This window comes from Hirundo rustica, chromosome 2 (assembly GCF_015227805.2).
Source record: "Hirundo rustica isolate bHirRus1 chromosome 2, bHirRus1.pri.v3, whole genome shotgun sequence".
Lineage (NCBI taxonomy): Eukaryota > Metazoa > Chordata > Aves > Passeriformes > Hirundinidae > Hirundo > Hirundo rustica.
In genome coordinates this window covers 44,227,613-44,246,764 of record NC_053451.1, presented here as the reverse complement: position 1 = coordinate 44,246,764, position 19,152 = coordinate 44,227,613, and the positions used below count along the sequence as shown (strand labels likewise).

Here is a 19,152-nt window from a genome sequence, read left to right as displayed (position 1 = left end):
AACAGAAGTCTGGAGCTAGGCTATAGCCAACTGTATATTGTTCTTATTTTCTACTGAAGTAATCCACATAGAAACACAAACTCCAGTCCACATCTCCCCTAACATTTCCACTGGCCAACATAGATGTTTAGCAACATAATTGTAGCAAGGTTTGATGCTCGATAAAGAAAGGTGGTGCACGGTGGACTTTCAAATAAGAATTTGGCACTGCTGATAACTTCAACGGAAGACAGGTCAACACACAGAAGGAAGGGATTCTGCATTTGCAAATGTTCATCTGAATGACCACTACAAAAGTGTATTTACTGAACTTCAGCATCATTACATGACTAAAAGCAGTAAGGAGAACCACAGTGGCAGCTGTCCTCCCCTGCTTGCGAGTACAGGCAAACTGCTGGGAAATATCTACTGTGATTTAACAGAAGGAAAGAATGAGAATAGATTTCTGAGAACTGTTTTGAGTAACCTTCCAAGCTTTATGTGGATATTAAAGCAAGCAACACAGTAAATGAGATTACATACTGTCACGCTATTACACTGATGCACTTATCAGGTGCCCACATATTAAACTTCAAAGAAGAAACCCCAAATACAGTTTCTATGTACTGTCCATTAAACACTCCTAAAAAACAACTACTAACACCACAATTTTGGAGCTTTTAAGTCGGAGGCAGGAGGAGACTCCACACTAATTTCTGCCACTGTGAACACAAAGACTGAGAGAAAGCTACCCACAAGCACAGTGGGATGCCTGATCCCCAGCACTGGATTAAGCCTCTTTGCAAACAGCGAATAAAAGCAGTGATCTGAAAAAGCTAATCAGTCCCTGCTGTGGTATTTAGACTACCTCAGTTGCCGGTATTGGATAACGTTAAGCATATTAAAACTTCTGTAGGCAGAATTGGAAGCCAGTCCACTTCACCCATGTCCAAGAACTGCACTTAAATGCAAGCAGGATCACTTGGCTAGTCATTTGTTATCTCCCTGATTAGAGCCAAGCATTTCTTTTGCAATACAGAGATGCTTGCTTTGCAGAGACACATATGATATCCTTTATATACACCTACAACAGAGAACTCTGAGGCAGAGAAGTGCTGTACTTCCAGCTCTACAAGCACAAACAGTGCAAATGTATTACCTGGCTTAGAAAACTGCCTTAAAAATAGTGCTGTAAGAAGTTCACTTGCAAAGACCTGCTCCCTCTACGTCTTCTACAGCAACAATAGGAATACCACCCCATTTAGTGTACCCCCCAACTCTCCACACAACAAGTGCCTGTCTTCAGGGAACCAGGGATAAACTTTAATTGCAGATTAAAGTTCATGCAAACACCATGCTGCTGCACTATGACCAAAATGAGAATCTGAAGACCTACATTATACTGTTAAATTTACAGAAAATATTCTAGCAAGCTACTGCTGTGTGAATTACGAAGACATTTTCTAATTTTGCCTTGTGCACAACATCAGTTACTTAAACCAGCTGCCTCTTCTGGAAGCATCTTCTCAGCTCTTCACTAAAAGAAGTTGGGTTGCTGAAGGTTTACCTGGTGTCAGTCCATCCTATCAAATCATACTTGTGACGGCAGAAAAGCACTCATATTAAGGTTTATCAAGTAAGTACATGAGGTTTCTTTGTGGGAATGATGAGCTCACCAAAGACATCTTATCATGAAAAACCGGGGCTCTGCCATCACATCTGTGGAAGGCTATAAGATTATCACCAGAAAGTACAAAGCAAGCATAAGGTACACAGCACAAAAGGACAAAGTAAGTTCTATTTCTTGTGCTAAAACCTCCAAATCCAGTAACAAGTTGAACGGCTTCCTATTGCAATACACAAAATACAAGAGGTAGTAAATTAAATCCAGACACAGCAAATGTAACAGCTCCTTCAAATTTCTGGTCTTGCAAGATGAGTAAGCTATAAAAACCTGTATTTGTGGCTGTTAGGTATGGGACATTCTGTACAGTGCTTGTTAGGTCCTTAGTGCCACTTGATTAAACAGCAGCCAGCACAAAATCCTGAACTGCCTGGAGGCGAAGGGCTTGGAGACTCCACGGTGGAAGGAGATTTCAGAATGGCACACTGGAAGGGATTGGGGTGCTGCAGAGAGACACAGACCAGGGTCTCTTGGTTTGGGCAAGGGGTGGGAAGGAGAGCATCCCCTTTATTCCCCCCGCAACACTGCCCAGTGTGGTGTGAAAAGCGCACATGGAAGGACCAGAGAGACCATAGGGGGGAGAGCTGGAGCAGCTGGGAAATTCAGACAGCAGAGGCTGAAGATATTAGGGAAGCACTACTATAAGGCAGAAAAAAAACCCCTAAAATACCCCCCAAAAGCTGCTAGTTCCAGCCAAATCTTGTTGTTTCAAACATTGAAAACAAAGCCTTACTTAAAAAGAAATTATTTTATGCAAATATACAAAATGGTAATTCTATAACTCCAATGGTATTATTGCAGCAATTAGAAAGACAATTTGTCCCATTAACGTTTAACTATCTTTTATTTTAGAACTTTGTGCTAAGCCTCTTGTAATAAATGATGTCTTTGCAAGAACACACTGCACAAGTTAAATCAAACACATACCACTGGGTTTATGAAATAGAAATTAAAGTTATAGGCTACAGACAAAACTCAGCCCCCCCAAAAATTAAAAAAACCTAGTTTACTGTTGGACTTGGGAGCTGCAAGGGAGATGCTTATCTTTAAAATTACAATAGCAGTATAGAAAAAAAAAATCTTTTCAAGTTATATGAAGAGATAGACTATCTTAAGTAGAACACTTGAAAGAAGTTCACCTATTTTTGAGGAGCGGTAAGTGGTGCTCTAGACCGGATCTACTCACAGACAAAACCAGACAAAAAACCACCACTCTATAGCCATACAAAGGAGTGAATTAAATAACCCGTAAAGAGTAACTAGAATTCATAAAAAGAACTGATATTATGATAAAGATGAGTAATGTTTTGCCTAGAGAATAACTAACCCTTCAAAAGCACCATATTTTCAAATAAGGTTCAACTGTATTTTCAAACGCAGTGCAATTGCTCAGTAGAAAAATATGCACTTTCAAATGCATTGAAACAGTGGTGAAGAGTTCTTTCACTCTTTGAAAAAAGACTTATCTCTCTCTAGTTATACTTAAAATTAAAAAAGCAGAGATGCATTTTCCAGCAGGGTGTCATCTTTAAAGAAGGTCAGAATGTCTACAGTTTTTGGTATAATCCCATTAAATAATCAGTACATTGGCTGCATGCAAGACTTGAGCAAACCACTGCAACATTTATCAGGATGTCCTCTGAGATTTTGAAGGGAAGTGGAAAACCCCAAGTTTTATCCTACGTAGTGATTACTTTTTTGCTAATCACAGCTAGAACAGATCCAGTCTTTGCTTCTCTCCTGGTAGACAAAGGCAATGACCATGAGCTGTTCATGACAACATGACAAGGCAACTGCCTGCAGCTGCACAGTTTGCCTACATTAGGAGCCCAACAGGCTTGAGCCACACCTGCCAACTATACAGAAAGCATAAAGCAGCATTCTGTGTCACCAAAAAACACTGGACTCACCCCTCATGATCACACTGAGACACATAGCACCTGAAATGAAACATCTTTTCTGAAGCAGATTTTCATTTTAAAAGTAAGTAGTTTTGATCATGTGACGAAAAAATCAACTCTGCTATGTTTACCTAAGAGGATGATGAAAATGTCATTGCCTCAGTACTCTAACTCACTGATATTCATTGTAGGCATGGATTCCTAAGCTGTGCTCCTTTTGCAGCATCACAGAATCCCTGAAGTTGGAAGAGATCTCTACAGGACATCAGGTCCAACTCTCCTGCTCCAGCAGGGCCACCAAGAGCCAGCTGCTGGGCCCTGTCCAGACAGCATCTCAACATCTCCAAGAATGGACACTCCATAACCTCCCTGGGCAGCTGCCAGTGGTTGGTCATCCTCATAGTAAAAGTGCATTTCCTAATGTTCAGAAGGAAGAGTCGGTGGCCACTGCTTCTGGTCCTGTCCATGGGCACCACTGAAAAGAGGCTGGCTCTGTCTGCTCTGCACACACCCTTCAGGTATTTATATGCATTGAGAAGAAACCTACAAGCCTTCTCTTCTCCAGGCAGAACAGTCTCAGGTCTCCCAGCCTTCCTTCCTCGAGGAGATGCTCCAGTGTCTTCATCATCTTTCTGGCCTTTTATTTAGATTCACTCCAGTAACTCCATTGTCTCTCTTCTACTGGAGATTTATCCCACCAGTGCCAAGCAGAGGGCTTGACCAAGTGAGAGATCACCTCCCTTGCCCGGCTACACCACCCCTCCTGACACAACCAGGCCACTCCTGGCTGCCTCCAGCACAACATACAGCAGGCTCAAGGATTTCCCCATCTTTAAGCGGATGCTACAACTCAAATGTGGTTCAGCCCCACCACAAACACACAAGCCACTGTAACCACACTTGTACAAGCACACCAGGGGATGCATACAGATGGACAATCACAGAAGTCTTGTTTCTGAGGGCAGTAAGTCACATGGCCAGAAATTCTTGTGGGGGTTGTTTTTTTTTTTTAGGAATAGACGCAAGTTCTAGTGGAAAATATTCAGGGGTTTACAAGCCAGAAAGCACAGAAAGCCCCTTTTACACACTAAGGCGGCTGTTGGGCAACTGCTCTCATCAACACCATCTCATAAACTTCAGGTGTGAAATGCACTGTCCATTTCTGCAACAAATGGGGGAACAGTGCTTACTTTAAGTTGTAACAGTTTAATTTATTTTTTAATTTTATTATTTATGAATTGAAGCAGACACTGAGATACAAAGCATTCTGGGGGAAAAAAAAAGTTTCCACCAATACATTCGTGTTAGATTTGATCTCCTCCCACTTCCAGAAAGAGTCACGTTGTCTGGATGGTTTCTGAGCATGAAAATTTGAACTGTCTAATTAACTTTCCCTGTGACAATACTGGGCGGCCAGACAATGCCTACAATTGTACAAAGTGTATACCATTATGCTTAGCAAAGTACTTTTATTCAAATTTGTTCTGTCAGAAGAAAATCCTCTAACAAAACTAACACGGTTATGTGAAAAAAAAGTATTCTCTTCATTTAAATACACTTAGCTAGTCAACTTAATATCTTTTATTTGTGCCACAGACTATTGTTAAGTGTTTGAAAGGTTTGTCAGAGGAAAATAGGCCTCTCAAACTGTCTAGAGACACAGCCAGGTTGTGTTTCAGGCCATGTTGCTGGCAATAGAGCCCCATAATCTCCAGGGTTCCTGGACACAGTTCAAGGTGTTGGTTGGACTCTGTGTCGCCCTAAATGGTTTCACAGTGTTATGCTTATTTGAGACACAATTCCTATGCCTGTACCACACGGCGGCAGTTGTCTTTTTGGCCTGGAGCCTTCTGCAAGAGAGCTGCCAGCAGCAGACTCTCTACACGACTTTCAGCCTTGCCATTTACTCTCTACTGGGATGAAAGAGTCAGAGTACGTGTTAAGGTTCAATTTTTAACCCAGATTTAAAAGTAAATTAAGAATCAGGGAAGACAGAGATGATCATGTGGTTTGTCACAACACACTCAGTACATAACTGTTTCTTACTTTCTGAGGAAGCTTTTAATACACCTGACAAGTGGCAACAATAGCCACAACTTACACGAAGTGGGTTACTGCAGCTGCAAATCAAAGTTCCAAATGAACTTCCATTCTTGCAATGAAAGAAAATAGCTGCACAGAAGTGTATCTTATTAGCTGTCATTTAAGTATAGCTTTTCTTCAGATTTACTGTATTCCTGATTTGAGGAAAGATCATCAGAAAGTCTCCACACTGAGCTACATAAAGGCTTTGAAATCCTAGTATTTTACACATTAATAAAACAGCTTGCTCATGTTTAATAACCTAATACATCAGAAAGAGACAAACCGTGTTAGTGATTTCACATTAACTCTTCCAGCTATTTGCAGTCTCAGGGTCATTCTGAGCTCAGAAGTCTGCAGCTTTGAAAGTAGTAATTAATTCTGCTGATCATATTTTCTTGTATTTAGTAGAAAAGCCAGCTAGATTTTAGACCTGTGAATTTGTGCACCATATCTTTAATAAGGCTAACATTTTCAGCCCTTTTGAGCCCACAGTGCTCATACTTTGTTCTTTAGAGTCCTTGTCATGAAGTTAGGTCTGATAAAGACACACAGATGGGAATACTTCATTCATAACTGGTAATGCTATTAACATTTAGTATTAAATAATTTAGTTTAGAAGGAATCTCTGGAGGTCAACTAGTGCAACAAACCCCCACTTAATACAGGGTCAGCTACAGTAGGTTGCTCTGCCTTTTCCAAGTCCATTTTTGAGCATTTCCAAATCTGGAGACCCCACAACTTCCCCAGACACATGCCCCAGTGTGTAAGTATTCTCATGGAGACATTTTTCTTCATCTTCAGCCAGAATTTCTCACTACACCTTGCCAACTGCTGCCTCTTGTCTTTTTGCTACATGCCTCTAAACAGAGTACCTTGTCTTCTCCAAACAAGTTACAGAGCTGAAGACAGCTGTTAAGATCCCCCTTAAATAAGGCTGAACAAACTCAGCTCTCAAAGTGTCTCTCCTTGTTACAAAACATCAACCTGGTAGCCATCCACTAGACTGGTACCTGTAAGGCAGCGTCTCCTCCTGTCCTTTAGAGAGCAAAACTGGACTCTGTGCTCCAAACACAATCTCACCAGTGCCGAAAGGAAGTAAATGATCACTCCACTCGGACCAATGGTGATCCTCTTGCTAATATACCCTATTTAGCCCTATCATCTATTTCTGCAACATCATCTTACACTTTTCAAGGGATGAGGCTTTACTTTCCACAAAAGGATCCCATGTCAGCAGATGAACTAAACCCTATTTACAATGCCCACTGGAGGCATCTGTTTTCAGCTGCAGATGAACAATTCAAGCTGCTCACAGAAATAGCAACAAAGATCAGCTTTAAGATGATGATGCTAGTTTCACACTAATGAGTTTGCTTCTCTGAGGTCTCTCCAGCAACATATATATATCTCAAAAGCAAACTGATTTGTAACATACTGATGTCCAAAATTTATCAAGGCATTCCATGTGAATTATAGGGTGCTACCACAGCCTTATAAAACTTTGGAACAGCCAGTTTTATGAATGAATCAGATGGCAGACTATCACCAAATACTGAACAAAACATTAGGGAGAGACCATGCACTGTACCAACACCATTAAAACTTATCAAAGAACAATTATTCTCATTCCTGAAAAAAATGGCTGTATAATTTCACAATGCAAACACACACTAAATCTCTGTGTGATCTGTAGTTTAGCTTCTCCTATATTATCAAGCAAGGGTGGTTTACCAAGTTTCACTTATAAGCAATGCTCAATTCAGAGAAGACGGCAAAGAGCTCACACAAAAGTCATGCCTTTGAATGAATCCTGGAAGTAAGGTCAAACTCCAGGAAGTGGGCACTACCTAAACACATTTAGCCACACAGTCTTTTGCTGGAACCAGATGAAAGTGCCATCAATGTATGCAGGATACCAGATGTTATTTTCTTCCACAGAACAGCTACAGTAAAAAGCTATGAAAAGACAAGTGAAAAAGTGGCTGGGGAAACAGCAGCCGAAGCACAAAACTCTGATTTTAATCTTTCACCAGAAAGCATGGGCTGTAGCTCAACAACTTCAAGAAACCCAGACTGTAATCTCAACAGTGACTGTCCTAGAAACTCTAATGAGTCAAATTCACAGCTCAGCAAGGATGGCAAAGGCCTGGTTGGCAGCCCAGCAAGAATGGCAGTACAAGCCCCATAAGCAGCTGCTACAGAGACTCGTGAACCCAGGTGCACAGCCCTGGGCACTTGTACATCACAGTCCTTCCCCAGCCAGAACAAACAATTTCCAGAGGTGTATCTGGCATTTCAAATAGCATGTATTGGAATTATTGCTGAGGGAAAAATCCTCTGAGGTTTCCAAATTAGCTGAATGTTTTAAGGTGGAAAAGACAAATGTCTCTCATAAAGAATGAGGCCATGCATTGAATCTGGAAAGATCAGATAACTCAGCAATTCATATATTAGCTTTACATATGACAAAGAATTGAAGAGACCTGTTGAGAGTCAAGGCACTAACTATAATGGTAAGTATGAGAGCGGAGTGATGAAGAATGAGATAGCAGCTACTTACGTTAACAGTTTAAAGAACAAAAGCAGACTAGGAAAGTAGCTTTTGCTAAAGGAAGTGCAATCTGTTCCTTTTCCAGACAATCTCTGCCAAACCACCAAATTTCATTAATCCTAAAATAAAAGGTCTAAGTCACAGCAACACTGAAATTTTCAGTTCATCACAAAACTTCAAAGCTTCATGGGACTGATTCATTGATTTCACAACTTAGCACATTACTTTTTACAGCTCATAGGGGAGCGTGGCTCACATGAATGGTTATTTAGGAATTACCATGTGAGTTTCTGTCAAGAAGTAAAAGGCTCAAGGATTTAAGATCTCTAAGCTCTTTAAGATGCTCGCCAGACTCTGAGCTTTTCCTACTCACTGCAAGCAAAATGCTTTTCAGGTATTTGCAGTAACCTGTGTCACATTTACTGAACACCTCCAGCTTCACTGATTCTCCAATCTTTGACACTCCTCTGCAACTTTCAACTACCTCCCAAGACATTCCTTTCATACCAAAAGAAATTACTCTATTTCTTCCATTGGGAGGATTAATAACATCCATTAAATTTTTCTGCACTCCCATCCACTGAATGTCTTGCCCCTCCCTCCTCTCTACCCACTCTTTTCTCAAAATATCAACTTCTCATAAAGTAAAATCCCTCCTCCTGAATAAAGCTTTAGTTTCCTCATTATCCACCCTGAAGAAAACTGTAATTTTAAGAAAGAATACATTTTAAATACTTGGTATAATACTGCAGAAATTTTATGCAAAAGAACATCTTTATCCTGAAAGAATTTAGAATCAAATCACTTTGGTCTAAAACAGAGGTATTGGGAGCTACATTTATGAGCACATAGAAGGTTTCTACATTTAAAGGACAGTGGAACGTGGGACAGTCTAGCACTCTATTCTGTATCCATCTACCCATACACACACATGCACATATAAATATATAAAGAGACACTCACTCTCCCATGGAGGAAGATGACATATGGCAAATTTTGAAATGTTACACTGGTATCATAAACCAAGCCAATATAACCTTAAAATGGTCAAGCCATCAGGAGAGGTAGTCTGGTGCACGCTGTGACACAAGCCTCGAAGAATGATGGATCACAGAGTTGCAGAGGGTGAGCTACATTAGTCCCCACAGGAAACTTTGAAAATGTCGCATCTGGACCTTTCGAGTCGGGAGAGCAGAGGTGCAAGTCTTAAAATTGAGGTAGGCTTTCAAAGCATTCTCATTCTGCTGCTATGACTCAAGAATAAATGGAGCTTGAGTTTACCAAAGCTCTAAAATAATTCCGTAATGGGGAGTACAACATCCTGGCAGAATGTGAAAGTCACTGCCAAATGTCAAACCCAGCACTTTGTGCTAAGCAAAACGCAATCTGAATTTTTGGTAGTGTGAGCTAAGCTTTTTACTAAGACATGTGATCTAGCCTCAAGTCATCAATCCTGATAGGTAAAAGGGGAATGCCTGGTTCATCTAAGCAAAAAGCCCCAAGGTTACCAAAAATCTCCGTCAATTTCTTCTCACCACTAAACAACTTGGTAAGGAACATGCTTTTTGACAGAGCCTCAAGCTGTTAAACAAAAACATTTAAAGATTAAGAGCTTTTCAGTGAAAAACCTCCTCTAGCTCTGGAGATCTGCCTATGCCACAAGACATACAGAGGAAAAAATACAGACAGTGAGAAAAATAATTAAAAAAAAAAAAAAGGAGTGGGGGAGAGGAGAGGGAAAAGGGAGTGAAATGCCTCATAACTCTACCAGGAAGGCAATTATGAACAGATTACAATTGATTTTCTATTTTCTAACTGAAAATAACTACAGTATGAGGTCAGGAAGTAAGAAAAATTACTCTGATTCTTATTACATCATCTCACCTCTGCTTTTTTTATAGTCTACTTTAAACATATAATTTAGCAATTAAAACGAAATGCCAATTCTTTCATGCGTAAAAATATGGGCTTGTTCAGTTAATGGGTTTCTTGATTCAAACATATGGTAGAAGTAGTACATTTATTGTAAATATTTAGCAAGCTTGGAGACATGAGGTATTTTACACATAACTGTACATGATAAGAAATATAAAGCATCACTCTATAACTTCAGTCCAAGGACAGAAACACTTCAGTCTCTTCATAGCAACAACTCACTGCAGTCTTTGTACAACATCTGCTCCTTACAGTAGCTCAGGCACAGTTTGCAGTACCCCAACTCAAAAAACAAAGTGGAATCACCTCAATCATCAATAAGGCCACTGGCTAACTCCCATGGCAATGAACACTTTGGAAATGACTGAATGATGAAATATCTCTTGAACAACTTAGAAAAACTCTTATCTATGACTACCTAGCTACATGTGGAACACTGCTTCAGAGAACAGCAAAAGCAGTAGAATAATATTTACAGAAGAGGAAAAAGTTTTACATCACACATTTTCCACCCTTCCTCCTAGTTACTACAAACCACACTCCCCCTTCTTTATTGCTATTACTCCCTCTGAAGCATTTCGATTTTTAATAATTTTTTAAAATACAGATTATGAAGAGATTGATCATTGGAGGCTGAGGCTAGCAGCATCCAGATTATTATCTGTTTTAAGTAAAAAATAAAGGACAACCAGGGGAAAAAAAACCCCAGACTCTTTAGTTCTCAAAGGCAGATTTTGTTTTAATAACTGGTTCAAGATAGAAGTTAGGGAGATAATGCAGAAAATACCAAACAAGATTTTATGACTCCTGTAATGAAAGAGTCAAACTAAATCACACACCTCTTTTCTACCAAATGGAGTTGCTCAGCTGTAGCCATTTCTGAGGGCAACAAAAACTGACCTGAGCCAGACAAGTTCCTCATTTTACCTCACACTGACTTTGAACTGTTTTGTCTCCAGCTTACTTAAAGAGTACTTTCAACTGCATGTAGCATGTATAAGACCTCAGAAAATAAAATTTTGTAAGGTTTTTAACTCACTATGTAAAACTGAACAGTAAATATACAGTCAATAGGTAACTGCCATCTCCAATCTTTTCAAGTCTCACCAACTGAAAGCCTAGTTTTCTTCAAAAATATCAACAGCTCTGGAACACCAACCATGTTTTTAAAGGTTGTTACAACCCAGAGGAGCAGGCAGTGAAATCACTGCAGCAGAGTGTTGTTCAGCACAGCAGTCAGCATGAAATGCACAATCTGCGCAGACGAGTCAAGTCTGGATAATCCCTTCATGCTCTGTCAGGTTGAGAGTATGGAGTTTGTTTTTAAATAGCGTACCTTCAATAAACTCCACTTCTCTGCATTCACATACCAAGACAATATTTTAAATGTGTATTTTGATTTGCAGATGTGTAAAAATACTGCTAGTGGAGTTTTGTCTATCAGGATCTCATAAATAATAACTGCCTTTTTTAAGGCTTGCAAGTGGTAACGGTAATTGCAGCTCCACTGGTTGACTCCTGCCCAGAATTCTGGTGTAGTAATAAAGGTGTAATAATCATGGTAAGATTTGTAGGGAGATGAAATACTTTGAATTGGTTCAACTACATCCATTAGGAAAAAACAAAAAGTAAGTTTTTGAATTTTCAAGAGTAAGTGGTCTAATTAATAAAGAAAGAAGGGGGGAGCAGGGAGAGAGGAAAACAGAAATTTTTCCCCCTAATTCCCTAAAATAGTTGTAAATGTGTTTTACATTGACATAACAAATTCCCTTTAAAATGCCACCATGCTTGAGATCAGATTCATTCATGACAGATTACACTCTGTTGAAGTGTAGTATCACCCTGGAGCATTGCCAGTTACAAAATTCAGTTCACTAAGATATATCTAATATAATCCTTGAAGAAGTCTTATTGTCAGCTCACTGGCTTGCTATATAGGCAAATGCTACACGGTAAGGAGACAGTAGAAGAGGAAATACCCTGCCAGTTTGAAAACCCAGACATACTTGAATGGTTTATTTTCCTTCCAGATCAAAAGACTGTGCTACTGCTATCTTAAGTATGTTGTTAATTGCATAACCCTAAGAGCCGCAATTATGAGTTATGTCTCCGCTTTGCAAACACAGATCAAGAGGACAAGACACAGTAAACATGACATTTCAATACATCTGTTGTTCAAGAAATGCGGTCTGCCGTTCAGTGGGATGGATTTACTTAACCCAATTTTCGGCAACACCATCGATTAAGGGCTGTTTGGCCCTGTCAGACCAGAGGCAGGCACGGGAGCGAGACAGGGCCAGGTCCGGCAGCAGAAGGTGCTGCACAAGCACAGCCCGGCGGAGTTTCCTCCCCCGGGCATTATAAAATAGCGTCACCGCTCCACAAATACAACCCTACATGCCCGGCGCTATCCAGACATGCCCGCAGAATTACACTCAAAGCACACAGGTGACTGAAAATTAATTTTTAGGAGAAATTACGACTCAGAGGCCACAGCCAGATGTGAGAATGGTGAAACCAACGCTTACCACGGTTCGGTTAAACAGAGCAAGTCAAATTAGCCAGCCTGTCCTCTCACGCAAAGCGGAGGGAATAAACCTACGCTTTCCTCACAGAATTATTAAAAACAAAACATCCACAAAACCAACCCCAAAAGTCAGAAGCAGGGGGACGGCAGGGTGGGTAGAGTACCTGAAACAAGTTTTAAATTCCTTGCCAGGCTCCCGGTGCGTGCGGGTACGCGTGTCCCCGGGGCAGCCGCAGCTCCGGCACGGCCGCGGGCGGGGCGCGGCGCAGCGGGCGGGCCGGCCCGGCGCCGGCCGAGGGGACACGGCCACCCTCGCCGCCTCGGCCCGCGGCTCTCGCCGGGGTCGACAGCGAACAGGTCGGGGAAAACTTTCCGGAGGGACGGGGCCTGCCGTGACGCGGGGCGACCCCGCCGGCCCCTCGGGGCAGAGGGCCGGGCCGTCTCCTCCCTCACCGGGAAGCGCCGCCGCGCCGCGGCCTCCGCCGCCCGGGCGACCTCCACCGGGCGACCTCGGGGAGGCGCCGGGGGCAGGGCCGGCGCGTGTGTCAACACGGGGCCGCGACGCCGGCCCGGCCCCGGCGATGGGCGGCGCCGGGGCGGGAGAGAGGCGGCCGCGGCCCGGCGCTCCCCAGCCGCCATCGCCGGGGCCCGCCCGGGGCCGCCGCGGCCTGGCAGCCACCCACCTGCGGCCGGCCGCCGCGGAGGACGAGAGGAGCGGCCGCAAGGTCGCCTTCACCTCGCCCGCCGCCGCGGCGGCGCCGCCGCCCGCAGCACCGCGGGGATGCGGGCGGCGCTCCGCGGGGCCCCGCCGGGCCGCCCCTCGCCCTCTCCCGCCGGGCACGGCCGGGGGACGCCCGGTGCCGGGGCGCCACGAAACCCGGCGGGGGAACCGCCCGGCCCGGTCTCGGCAGCGGCCGCGGGCGAGCCGAGGGACGCGGCTGGCCCCCCGCGCCGTGGGTTCCCGCTGTGAATCCCCGAAGGTTGCCGCGGTGCCCCCCTCCCTAAACGCCGCTACGTTACCGGCTGGGGCCAGCGGGGAGGGCCTGGGCGGCGCGGCCTGGGCGGCTGGTCCTCCGGCCCGGCAAAGGTCCTGCCGCCATCGGAGAAAACCTCCGCGTGCTCACGGGCGGTCGCTGTGCAAGTGTCCCTGTGCCCCGCCGCCCCGGCTGTGCAGGTGGAGAGAGGGCGAGCGGAAAGCTTTTCGCAAGGATCACGAACTCCCTGTGTGACAGAGTTGGTAGAGACCTTAATTTCCGTCCCGTGTTCTAATTACGAGATGTTTCCTCCCACCCCGCAGTTACTTTTATGCAGTTGAAGTAATCTACCTCTCACCATCCCACCCAGCCTTCTGTGCTTCTGCCGAGGCGGCTGAGCGCCAGGAGCTGCTTAGAAGATATGAATGAAAGTCTGGTGTTGTGATTACGGCTTGTAGCTGATGGAGCGTATCGTATACAAGATAAGACATACAGCCATTGCTACTCGCAGGCTGCAAATGTTTGTGTGCGTGTATATGTAGATAGATAACTGTTACCTGCTCTTATTCTACTATTGGAGTTTGTAAAAACCTCTTCTGGTACCCAGCAGAAAAACGGGCTAAATTTTAAAAATCATGCATCCAATTTACACAAATCCTACACAGAAATGTGAACCAAAAGGGTCACTTTGCAGGGGTTATTTTTTTCAATAAAATGTGATAGATTTGCCCAGACAAAAGACTGTGGAGGCACAGGGGTATGTTGCTTTCTTATCTTTCCACAACCCCTCCCTCTTAGAGCTGACATAGGCTGTGGAATGATGGCATGATTTTGTTCATTTGACTCATTCATTACAAAGTCTGTTGAAATTTCCAGTGGATCTCATCCCCATCCTAGGCACAAGTTCACGATCCAAAAGGCTACCTCTCTCCCCCAGCTGGTTTACTTAGCTGTAGAGAAGGAATTTGAGGCCTCTAGTTAAAAATTTAAAATACTTGTTCCCTCAGTCCCATATGCTGACGCTATTTCAGAGCCAGAGTGGTGTCCAAATGTGACTATGAATATTAATTTAATAGGGGAAATTGGTGAAAGCACGATGAAAGAATGAGACATTTGCGGTGCTACTTTGCAGCTTATTATGGACGCCTTTGCTGGTGATTGAGGAGCATATGAGTCAGTTAAAAGCACTGCAGTGCTGGAGAAAATGATTCTCAATTATCAGAATAAGAGGGAACAGAGCAATATGGAATTGATTTTGAAACTATTTAAAATCATGAGAATTTCACATTAACTTCTTTTACTTAGTATACTATAGCTCCTCCTGAGTTTGTCTAAAGGGTCTTTTTGACCTAATTTCCTGTTTAGAAGACCTTGTGATTCTGTAAATCTACGGTACATTGTGACTGATTAAAACATGCCACTCATAGGCATGAGTTACGTCTGCTCAAATGGCAGGGCTACTCAGAATGAAGCGAGCTGCTTGATGTCACTGCACTGTTCATTGGTAAAACCTCATTTCCTCCTTATTGCCTTAGGAAACAACTTGCTTCTCAATTAAAATGGGAACAGGATTCTGATTTGGGAGTCAGAAACCAGGATTTTTCTGTTCTGTGACCACACACCCACAATATGGTAATAGTGCTTTTGAAGGAGGGACTGTAAATGTTAAAAGACTTTCTCGGGGTAGGACAGTCAGAGGCTGGGGATTTATATGCCTTCAGAACTCCCTGCATCTCTTTCTTCCTTCTCTATTGTAAGTCCCCAGTCATTTCTACATCACTGTTTTTCAGGTTTTGCTGAAACTCATGATTTCCATGGCTTCTTTGGGACTTTCACATGTTTCACAACACTTTCCTGGTCAGCTAATGAAAGAAAAAAATTGTTAATAATTGGGAACGTACTAGCGGGATTAGTCATTACTTACAGGCAAGAAAAGGGAAAACGGGAGCAGCTGCCCTCTTTGGAAACCAGAACCTCCTTTGTTTCCAGAATCTGTATTGGCATAGCTACAACATAATATAGAATAGCAAAAGTTTATAAACAACGCTTTTTCTGTAAAACTGATCTCCTGTATGTGTTAACTCTGTTTCCCTTCTGTCTTCCTTATCAATCTCTGTCAAGTCAAACTTTCATTAACAGCTCTACATCAGTTATCTCTCTTTTTAGTACTAGAAGTGCACATTCATCTTTTCAGAATTTCTTTACCTTCTCAGTTATGTTGTGCATTTCAGCTATTTTCCATTATTTGAATATTTTCTGCCTCAGACAGGGAATGGCTCTTTTATTCCTTCAGTCGTCCAATGCACGGGCCAGCCCCTGTAATTGAACCTACTCCTCACCCTCTCGGGCTGGGAAATCTGCTTCTATTGACAACAACTTGCTTCCAGACTCTCCTGATCTACCTTGTGCTTGAGACTATCAGATGTGCCAGAGCAGATAACTGATTTCAGCATTATGTCATTGGCATCAGTGCCTGTTGCTTTTGTCTTCTTACATAACTTCTGCTTTACTTGAAGATCCTGAATATTAAGTGTATTTCTTGTTGGCTTTCTGCACTGATTGAGTACCTTTGGCAGGTAGACACTTATCCTTTCCTTCCACTTTACCACAATTATGGTCCCTGATTCCAAACTGACATCCTTGAAATATCCAGATGGTTTGTCAGCTTTTTGTTTAGCCTTCACCTAGCATTATTTTGCCTTTTTTAGCCATCACATTTTGTCCAGATATTTTTTCTGAGATTGTTGTGCTGCTGCTTCTGCCATTATTTGCGTGGAAAAGCCTACGTACTTATATGACAAAGCTGCTACAACAATGTACATTTTGTTAATTTATGTTACCACAGCAACTGTCATGCAAAAATGTTTCATTGTTTGGTATTGCACTTTGGCATTCTGATAAAAAGCTAGGGAAATGTAGTCTGTGTGTAGCTGCTATGGAGCTGGGTCTGAACTAGGTAGATAACCGTGCCTATCGAGTAGGTATAAACAGCTGCTGTCAAAATGGGCTTACCAGGTAGGATCCTGTAGGAATCTAAATCCAGTTCTGTTCGGTTCTGTGAGGAATTGCAGGCATGCTGGAAGAGGGGAATGTAGAAAACATAAGACACAGGTTGGGGGGACAAAAGCAATGAGCCTAGCCAAGTATAAAAAAATTGCACAAATTCAGGAAATGAGCACGGGATGAAAGAGTAATCTTCCAGAAAAGAATCTAGTGTCTACAATAAATCACAAGCTGAGTATGAGTAAGCAATGTGTTTTCCTGGCAAAAACAGTAAACATTCCAGGAAGATGTAGATGTGGGGAGAAATCTGTGGGCTTTATGCAGTATTGGTAGGACATCAGTGGAAGGGCTAATTTTCTGCACCACAGCTCAAGAGCATTGTGAGCCAACAGGAGTCAGTGCAGTTGGCAACAAGGCTGGACAGAGGACTGGGAAGACTGAGGAAGCTAGAGTTGTTCAGGCTAGAGAAATGAAGGCAGAAGACAGACATGCTAAGACTCTTCATATACTTAAAAGGCCATTGCAAAGAGAAGGGGAATCCTCTGTTCTTGGTAGGTAGGGTAAGATGTAATGGACTTAAATTGCATCAAAGAGAAAAAGCTTTTCTAATGGTAACATTAGTGAGGCACAGCTTTATATCACAGGCTATAATGGTGTCTCTGTTACCGGATGTCTTTAAGTACATACTGGATAAATATTAAGTACTCTTGATCTGGCATTGGAATTGGAGGATGCACTAGATGACTAATCAAGGTCTGTTACAGACCTATTTTTCTGTGGTTACATAAAATCTGAGGCTTCTCATTAATCATCATTTCTTTATCCAGTCCCACTGTACATTCTGTTTTCTTTCCAAGTCATATCCCTGGCCATCTCTCTGTTCTCCAAATGACAAAAGAATGTTTTTTCCCCTTTTTTCTTTATGTGCAATTAAAGGCCAAAGCTTTTATTTTTTTTTTGGTAGCCCACAACAGACACAAACCATTGAGCTACGTTGCATTTTACTGCTAAGATAACTCTCATAAATACAAGTGGTCAAACATGCAATGAAAATAATTTAGATAACTGTTGTCAGTCTATTCAGACATGTTCTACATAAACCGTACAAAATGCTAACATAAATCTGGGATTCTCTAGTCATATACTAGAAAAAGTAATTCAGTAAAATGTTACTGTATTCCAGACCAATCTAAGGCATGAAATCCAAAATTCTTTGATCTGCACTGAGAGGCACCCATAAAAGTTTTTAATGTAAACTGTACTATGTTACTTTTTTGGGGGGTATGATTTGGTTTTGAAAAGTCTTGTATATTTAAAAAACTCCATTCACTTCTACATTTCAGTTTAAAATAGCTCATACCAAGTATAATTGGCATTTGTTTACTTGGCAGATCAGTTCAAAAGACAACATTCCTGAAAAGTTTTCTGTTGTTTCTTTTTTTTTTTTTTTCTTTTTTAAATTTTTTTCTTTTTCCCCCCTGACCTTGTTTTCTAAGTAGGTATTACTTTTTCTATGAACTTTTGTGTTTATAGCCTTAAATCAACATCTCTGTCAGAGCAGACCTGTGTGTCTTTTGGGCATAAAAAAAAGCAGTTGCAATAATTGTCAATGCTAAATATTTTATTTCCTAAACTTTTAAAGAGAATGCCCACCAGAAGTCTAAACCTACTCTTTTTCACCTTAAAGATGACTTAGCAAAAGTGTACATTCATTTTATCCTGTCAAAAAATGAGAATTTTCTTTCAGTAATGATTTTTTGTTAAAGACGAGTAGTGTGCTTTTCTTCACAGAATGTGTATTACCCATGTACCTGTGCTGATCCACATATTCATAGGTGATGGGGAAGAAAAGGTGGGGAAAAAAAGTGATGAAATTTCTCTATGATATTGGATTTCTCAAGATCAAAAAAACTAAATCATAAAATGAAGAACCGTTGACTTCAGTAAGGCCAAGGATATTGGAACTGTAATGAAAACGTCAATGTTGCTGAAAGAAATACATATTAAGAAAAGAACAGGAAACATGCAGAATAATTATGATCCTATATACAATGACCCAGTTTTTTATATGCCACAAGCACTTCCTGCCTTCATATCTCAGAATAGATAGAGTGGAATGAGAAAAAAGTAATATGGATAATAAGGGATATTGGACGTCTTTTCCATGATATATGGCTGAAGAGACAGTCCCTTTAGCCTGAAAAGGACACTGCCAAGAGGGATCTGTAAATCGTGGATGGCACAAAACCCATGAACTGAGTACACGTCATAACACAGGACTGCCGCAACGTGGCTCCTTCAACACCTTTCTGCATGGTGAAGGACTCACCCCCATGAGGCTTTTACTGCTCTGCCTAGGGTTAGGGTTCAGAAAACCACTAAGCCCAGAGCTCCAGGGACTCCATAGCTTCAGAAGGTATTCCAAGGGAAACACAGGACTGCTGCAACAGGGTTTGTCTGTTTTTATATTGGAGCTGTGGAGCATCAGATATAGTTGTCAGATGCAGTCTTCA

At 42.1% G+C, this 19,152-nt stretch overlaps 1 protein-coding gene across 1 annotated transcript in view; it reads right to left on the bottom strand.

The window, feature by feature from the left end:
* ZC3H12C (zinc finger CCCH-type containing 12C) overlaps positions 1-12,861 on the bottom strand; it is a 39,751-nt gene extending 26,890 nt beyond the window's left edge. The window contains exon 1 of the mRNA XM_040056884.2: positions 12,827-12,861. The gene's annotated coding sequence lies outside the window, so the exon portion shown is untranslated. The remainder of the gene's footprint in view (positions 1-12,826) is intronic.
* Between the last annotated feature and the right edge of the window lie 6,291 nt (positions 12,862-19,152).